This window comes from Chrysochloris asiatica, unplaced genomic scaffold (assembly GCF_000296735.1).
Source record: "Chrysochloris asiatica unplaced genomic scaffold, ChrAsi1.0 scaffold00082, whole genome shotgun sequence".
In the NCBI taxonomy this organism is placed as follows: domain Eukaryota; kingdom Metazoa; phylum Chordata; class Mammalia; order Afrosoricida; family Chrysochloridae; genus Chrysochloris; species Chrysochloris asiatica.
Genome location: NW_006408600.1, coordinates 5532940 through 5541989, shown reverse-complemented (window position 1 = coordinate 5541989; position 9050 = coordinate 5532940).

Below are 9050 nucleotides of genomic sequence, written 5' to 3'. Positions count from 1 at the left end.
CTGGTGAGGTCCATGTGTATAGTTGTCTCTTATGCTGTCTAAAGAAGGTATTTGAAATGAACAAATCATTGATTTTGCAGAATTCTATCATGCGATCTCCAGCATCATTTCTATCACCAAGGCCATATTTTCCAACTATTGAACCTTCCTCTTTGCTCCCAACCTTTACATTCCAATCATCAGTTAGGACCAATACATCTTGATTGCATGTTTGATCAATTTCAGATTGAAGAATTTGGTAGAGTTCTATTTTATCCTCACTGTCTTTGGTGGTTGGTGTGTAAATTTGAATAATAATGGTTTTAACTGGGCTTCCCTGTAGGTGCATGAATATTATCCTATCACAGACAGCTTTGTACCTCATAACTGATCTGGATATTTTCTTTTGACAATGAATGCAACACCATTCTTCTTCAATTTGTCATTCCTGGCATAGTAAATCATGTGGTTGTCATATTCAAAATGGCCAATACCAGTCCATTTCAGCTCATTAATGCCTAAGATATCAATGTTTATGCATTCCATTTCATTTTTGACCACTTCCAATTTTCCTAGAATCATACTTTGTACATTCCATGTTCTGAATTTCAGTGGATGTTTATAGCTGTTTTTCTTCATTTTGTGTTGTGCCCCATCTGAAAATGAAGGTCTCATGGGCTTTTCACCCATGGGCTTTACTCCCTTTTCATTATCATGGTAAACTCTACTTTGAGGAGGTAGCTATTCTCCAGTAGAATTTAGAGTGCCTTCCAACCTGAGGTGCTCATTTTCCAGCACTATATCTGACAGTGTTTCTCTGATACTAATAAGGTTTTCAGTGACTAAATATTCAGAAGTAGCTAGTCACTCCTTCTTCCTAGTCTGTCTTTATCTGGAAGCTCATCTGAAATCTGACCACCATGGTTGACCCTGCTGGTAATTAAAATACTGGTGGCATAGCTTTTAGAATCACAGCAACTCACAAGCCACCACAGTATACCAGTGGACTCTATTAAATGTTTAAGAAAGTTCTTTATAATACATTCTGAACTTCTAACTTGTTTAGATTTTATAGAATCATAAAAATTTTTCTTATCACTAGTAATTCTAGATAGTTTTATAAGATAAGCTTTATTTCTAGTTTTTAAGTGGTAAATCAGTGTGGCACTGTAGATTATGTGCTGGACTGATAACCACAAGCTTGGCAGGTCAAACCCATCAAACAACTTTTCAAAAAGCCTATACAGGGTTGCTATAAGTAGGAACAGACTCAATTGCACTTAACAACAGCAACAACAAAGAAATATTTGAATTCTGGTATTTTTAAATCAATTGGAAATGAAGGATCAGAAATTAATGTCTCCAGTGCGTAGTTTACAAGTAACGTTCTGTAGGCTTTATAATTATCTTTACTATGCATACATATTTGGCTTTCATTCATGCTAATTTGTAAATTAATTCTGTATACAAATGAACTTCTTTCAAAAGACCTAGAGGCAGCTGAGGGAAATAATAAAAGTAAAAATATTTTAAAAACAACTGCAATGGTGAAGATTTGTTGAGAAATTACTGTGAGCCTGGTACAAACATATCTTATTGTATTGTGCTTTGCTTTATTGCACTATACAGATACTGTGCTTTTTTACAGATTTAAGGTTTTTTACAACTCTTATGCCAAGCAAGTCTATCAGCACCATTTTTCCAACAATGTGCTCATTTTGTATCTCATTTTGGTAAACTTCACAATATTTCAAACTTTTGCATAATACTTTTTTTGTGCACTTAATAGACTGCAGCATAGTAGAAACATAACTTTTGTAGGTACTGGAAAACCAAAATATTATTGACTTTCTTATTGTGATATTCACTATATTGCAGTGATCTGGAACTACACCCACAATATTTCTGAAGCATGCCTGTACCATGAAAACTCTTCCTCATGCATTATTTTATATTCACAAACATTGTGAGGTATTTTTATTATCCCCCCTTTGCATATGAGCAAAATTGAGAATCAAATAAAAAATTTCTCAAGGTCATACAATTATACTATATCTTCATGTAAATAAAAAAAAACCTTTTATGTTTGTTTTCCTCCCAGGTATTTTTGTAAGTACAATATGCTAATTTTTGCAGCAACTTGTAAAAAGAAAACACCAAAAACCAGGAGAGCACTTACAAAAATATCTTGTCAAGGGAGAGTGCAATTGGCAAATAAAAGTAGGAGGTGCATGTATGCGATTCATATGAAAATACAGTAAGCAGAACTATGATTTGACCTAGATTATGTAATTCCAAAGATGATGCATTTTCTCATTCTGTGAAACCTGGAGAGGTTTGGGGAATAACACAGTACATGGCAAAAGCATTAGCTTATGAAATTAATGAAATGAATTAGTCATAACATTGATAACAATACCATGTTAATTAATCCAAATGCTCCATGTAATTAGTTGATGAAGATTGAGGGTCTCTGCTAAATTTCCCCAAACCTGTGCTGCCATCAAACTCTGTTGCATTTTGTTCTTTCAAATTGACAACAAATAGATCTGCTAGAATTCAGACAGTAATTGATTTAGGGGGAGACTTTTTTTTTTTTTTTTTTGGTAGAAAACCTTAATTGATATGCTTTCTATTAAAATGTCAATTATGCTTGATTTTCATCTTTTATTATTTAAAATAGGTACTGAATAATTTTGTTGCATATATAAAACTACAAACCTTTAATGAAGCAAATTGCTTATAGAGCTCCTACTTAATTAGTTCAGTCACTTGCTGTCATTTCTAATTAGATAACTAAATTTCCTACATTTGTAAAAGATCACATTTAGTATGAATTTAACACTGACTTCTATTAGTTTAATATCCAATAGCAACATTTGTTGGTTCATAATAAAACCTGACTTTGTAAATAGTAAAGTTTCAGTCATATGGTCAATATGTATTACATTATTTTTTAAATATGTAAAACAAAATAAAATTATGTTTCTATGAATTTATTATTTATTCAAATAATAATCCTATTTTTATAAAAATAAAATAAAAATTGATTGTAATGACTTTGTTGTATTGTTTTTATCATACATACTGTAATCTCATAGACACTTTTTACATTGTTCTCATGAAATCCCCTGAGATGTTCACAATATTCTTGCTAAGTACAGAACTCCATCAACATTTTCCATTTTCTGTTCACCATAATCTTCAATCTTCTGTCCTGTGTGTATGTGCTAGATTCAAATATGAATCTACAAAATCTTCTCCCATTCTAATTCCTTTCTTGAGTTCAAGTTGGCTTTTTTTGTGTGATGTAACTGTTCTCAAATTCTAGGTCTAAAATGTAGAAAGCTACATTTGATTAAAAGCAACTCATATTAGTCAAGGTAGATTCTTTTAATCTTTGGATTGAATCATCAGTGTGAAGGATAAAGAGATTACTTTTTATAATACACTTAATCAGATTTAAACATGTTATAGTAGTTTTAGGTTACAGAAAAATTATACAGAAAGTATAGGGAGTTCACATATACTCTTTCTCTCTCTTCTGCACATGGTTTCTTCTATTCACATCTTTCATTTGTTATAATTGATGATGTTATTTACTCATTATCTACCCATTATTTTTAGCAAATGCTCATAATTTATACTAGAGTTCACTGTTTGAGTAGCATAGTCCTATGGATCTTGATAAATAATAATGGTATATGTCCATAATTATTGCACAAAAAATAGTATAATTGACCTCAAAATGAGTTCTTCCAATTCATTCCTGCTCCAGATACCCTGAATCCCTGGAAAGCACTGATATTTTTATTGCTTCTTAAAATCATTGTTTTTTTTTTTGTTTGTTTTTTTGTTTCCCCAGAGAGCTAATTATTTGGAAACATACAGTATGTAAAATGTTCACACTGGCTGGCTTCTTTCACATAACAATGTGCACTTAATTCCACCATATATTTTTGTTACTTTATAACTCACTTTTTAAATCACTGAATAATGTACTATAGTATATATGCACCAGAGTTTGTCCATGCATCTATTGGCATCTTGTGGTTGTTGTCAAATGCCATAGAGTTGCTTATGACTCATAGCAATCTTGTGTAGGGTTTTCGAGGAACAACTGGTGGGTTTGAACCACTGACCTTTTGTCTAGTTTGGTGCTTATCCTACAGCTCCATAGCAGGAATTCATTGGCATCATGGTGACTTCCAATTTGAGGTAACTATGAATAAAGTTACAGTAAACATTCCTGTGAAGGTTTTTTGGTGAATAAACACATTTCAACTAATTTAAGAAGCTTCCTAAAACAAGATTGTTGGATATGGTAAGCTTATGTTTGGTTTCATGTTATGAGAAGGGACCAGTTCTTGGAATAGACATCATGCTTGGAAAAGTGGAGGGTCAGCAGAAAACAGGATGACCCTCAATGAGATGAATTGACACACTAGCTTCAGCAATGGACTCAAAATTAACAACATTTGTGAGGATGATGCAGGATATGGTAGTGTTTCACTCTTTTGGACATAGAGTGGTTATGAGTTGGAAGTGACTTGATGGCACCTGATGACAATGACAACAGCAATAATGTTTTGTTTTGTAAGAAAACCTCAGATGGTTTTCCAAATTGGTGAAATCATTGAATTCTCACAAATGATGACTGACAAGTTCCTATTACCTCACACATCACTTTTTGCCAGAATTTGGTGTTGCCAATATTATGGATTTGAGTCATTCTAATAGAAGTGCTGGTGTGGTACTGTAGGATAAGCGCTTTCTGCGGGTTGGTTTGAATCACAAAGTTGGCCATTCAAACTCACCAGCGGCACCTGGGAAATCCTATAGAGGTTCACATTGAGTCAGAATTAATTGTCAAATACTTCATTTTGCTGGGATCCACAATCAACACTCATGGAAGCAACAGTCTAGAAATCAAATGACATATTGCATTAGGCAAATCTATTGCACAAGACCTCTTTAAAGTATTAACGAGCAATGATACTAGCTTGAGGACTAAGGTGCGCTTGATTCAAGGTATTTTCAATAGCATGTGAAAGTTGGACAATGAATAAGGAAGACCATAGAAGAATTGATGCATTTGTGCTTTTGTGTGGGAAAAGAATATTAAAAGCACTATGGACTTTCATAAGAACAAACCATCTGTTTTTGAAGAATTATAGCTAGAATAATCCTTAGATGCCAGGATGGCAAAACTTTTTCTTTCATTCCTCAAACATGTTATCAGGAGGGGCTAGTACCTAGAGAGAGAAATCATGCTTGTTAAAGTATAGGGTTGGTGGAAAAGAGGAAGGGAGACATCCAATGAGATGAATTGGCATATCATGAGCAATGGGTTCAAGTGTAACAAGAATTGTGAGAATGGTGCAAGACCGAGCAATATTTCATTCTGCTGTACTTAGGGTCACTATGAGTTGGAGATAATTTGATGACACCTAAAACCGACTCCACAGCACATAACAACAACAACAACATCTACAACAAGCTGTGACTCACCAAAAACACTATGTATAATAGAGCAAAATACTCCTCAACCCCATACATCCTATATCATCTTCATGATCTTTGTTGTTAAGTGCCATTGAGTCCATACCAACTCATAGTGACTCTATGCACAACAGACCGAAACACTATCTGGTACTGGGCCAACTTCACAATTGTTGCCACGCTTGAGCCCACTGATGCTGTCACTTTGCCAATCCATCTCGCTGAGGGTCTTCCACTTTTTCTCTGACCCTCCGCCTTACCAGACTTGATATCCTTCTCCAGTGACTGGTCCCTCCTGACAACATGTCTGAAGTATGAGAGACGAAGTTTGGCCATCCTGGCCTCCAAGAAGCACTCTGGCTGCACTTCTTCCAACAAAGATCTGTTTGTTCTTTTGGCAGTCCATGGTAATTTCAATATTCTCCTCCAGCATGATAACTCAAATGCATCAGTTCTTCTACAGTCTTCCTCATTCACTGTCCAGCTTTCACATGCATACTTCATTGCTGTTAAGTACTGTGGAGTCAGTTCTGACTCATAGTGACCCTGCACAGGGTTTCCGAGGCTGTAAATCTTTACGGGAGCAGAAACTTCATCTTTATCCCGTGGAATGGCAGGTAGTTTCAAACTGCCAATCTTGAGGTTAGCATCCCGATTCATAACCACTATAACCACGGCTCATGATTTTTGGTATGTTTGAAAACTTTGTTTTTGCCATTGTTTCAATTCATTTCATTGAGTGTTTCCATCATTTTTGCTGATGCTCTACTTTAAAGAACGTTATATCCTTTTTTTACTGATGGTTTCACATAATGAGGTGCAAAATAAGTAAGCTAAAGTTCTACCATTCTCATTATTATGCAGCAGTCTAGTTATATGTCTTCTAAAACTGATTTGTTGGAAGTCTGATCAGTCCTATAACATGATATATTCTTCACCAAAGATCACTGTTCAAATGCATCCACTCTTTCATCTTCCTTTTGCATTGTTCAGCTTTAATTTAGAGTTATAAAAACACTTTCTATAGTACCCTCTTTAAACAAAAGAAATAAAATGTCATATAATACATATATGAAATTTGAGGAATGAAATTATTACTGAAAGAGTAAGTCTCTGGATAACGTCATGGTAACACAAATGTAGAATTTTGGGAAAATATTATAATGAAATTAATTCTTAATATAATGATTATTCCTAAAAACCTATTATGATATATGTTGTATATTAATGATAGAGTTTAAAGCATAATTTTATTTACTTAAATTTTCCAGAAAAGTCAAACAGTTTCTTGATATGTGGTATACATGTAAAAAAATATATATATATTTGCATGGCAGAGAAATGAAACAGGGCAGTATTTTAGCTGATTCTGGAAAACCTCACTAATAAGTCCTCCCCTCTGGGCATTTGGCCAGACTACATTTCCCAGACCCTTGGAATATGAAAAGAGTCAAGTGATTAGTCCTCATTAGTGGCATTAAGCAGCAGTGATAGGTGTCATTCTAGGATGATTCAGTTAAGATAAAATATTCCTTCTATTACTTCCCCCTCATTTCCTGGTCTTATACATAAGATTTATGGAAAGGCAAAGGCGCCAGATGGAAGAATCTGAATTACTGCATTCCTATGTGATATAAAGAATGAACCCCAACTCTTACTCTTGCAACTGCTAGTGATCAGTACTAGACTGTGATGTGAGTGAGAAGTTAACCTTTATGGTGATAAGTAATTGAGATTTGGGGATTCTTTACTGTGCCATTTAGCCTACCCTGAGTAATATAATAGTAAATTTATTGACAGAAAATTGCTAAGATCAATCAGTACATAACAAATGATATGAAATTTGGTACACATTCAAGGCTAAATAAAGCAACAGATGGGTTGGCCAGTCTAAAATAGGCACCAGGGAATATATATATGGAAGCTTTTTAAAGATACCTTTGTAGAGGCAATGGTAAAAGCTAGAATTATTGTTGTTAGGTGCCATCCAGTTGGTTCTGACTCATAGCAACCCTATGAATGACAAAAAAGAAAAACTGCCCAGTCCTGTGCCTGCTTCAAAATTGTGGCTACATTTGAACCCACAGAGGCTACCATTGTGCCAGTCTGTCTCACTGGAAGTTTTCCTCTTTTGGTTGACCCTTTGCTTTACCAAACACAATGACCTTCTCTAAGGACTGGTGTTAAGAGAAACTACAAATTACCATCTTTGCATCTAAGGAGCATTCTACTTGTACTTCTTCCAATAAAGATTTGTTTGTTCTTCTGGCATTCCAGGGTACTTAGGAGCTCTGGTAGTAAAGTGGTTACGAAGCGGGCTGCGAACCTTAAGGTCAGTAGTTTGAAAGTACGAGCTGTTCCGCAGGAGAAAGATGAGGTTTCTGCTCCCATAAAGATTTATAGCCTCGGAAACCCTGTACAGGGTCACTATGAATTGGTTATGACTCCAAGGCACATAACCAACCACCACCACTTCATTAGTCTTTTCCAACACCATAATTCAAATTCATCAAATCTCCTGTGGACTTTCTTATTCATTGTCCAACTTCCATGTGCAGATGAGGCCATTGAAAATACCATGACTGGAGTCAGGCCCACCTTAGTCCTCAGACTAATACCTTTGTTCTGTGACACTTTAAAAAGGTCTTTGCAGCAGATTTGACTAATGCAATATGTCATTTGATTTCTTGACTGTTGCTATCATGTGTGCTGATTGGGAATTCAAGCAAAATGAAGTCTTTGACAATTTCAATCTTTTCTCCATTTAACATGATGTTATCTACTGGTCCAGTTGTAAGGATTTTTGGTTTCTTTATTAATACTGAAGGTTGTACATAGTCTTAGATCCTCATCTGCAAGTATTTTAAGTCCCCTTTATTTTCAGCAAGTAAGATTGTATCATCTGCATATCTCAGGCTGGTAATAAATTTTTCTACAAGTTCTTCTCTATGTATCCCAGACTTTGTAATGGTTTGGTCAGCATACAAATAGTATAAGAATGGTGAAAGACTGCAATACTGGCACATTATTTTCTTGATTTTAAATCATTCAGTATTTCTCATGAGTACAATTAAGTGTTCTAGAATACCCATTCTTCACGATGTTATTCATGGTTTGTCAAGATCTGCACAGTTGAAAACCTTTGCATAGTCAATAAAACACAAGTAAACATCTTTCTGGGCTACTGGTGTGGTGCTATAAGATCAGCACTGGGCTTAAAACCACAAGGTTAGGAGTTCAAACCCACCAGCTGCTCCTTGGAAATCCTATACAGGGTCATTATGAGTTGGAACCAACTCGACAGTACCTAACAACAATAACTAATATCTTTCTGTTATTTTCTGTTTTCAGCTAAGATCCCTCTGACATCAACAAGGATATCCCTAACTCCACCGCCTCTTCTGACTCTGGCTTGGATTTCTGACATTTCCCTGACAAGGTACTAATGCAACCATTTTTGAATTATCTTAAGCAAAAATAAAATATCCTGGACTGCCAAAAGAACAAACCAATCTGTGTTGAAAGAAGTACAGCAAGAATGCTCCTTAGAAGCTAGGATGCTAAAATTC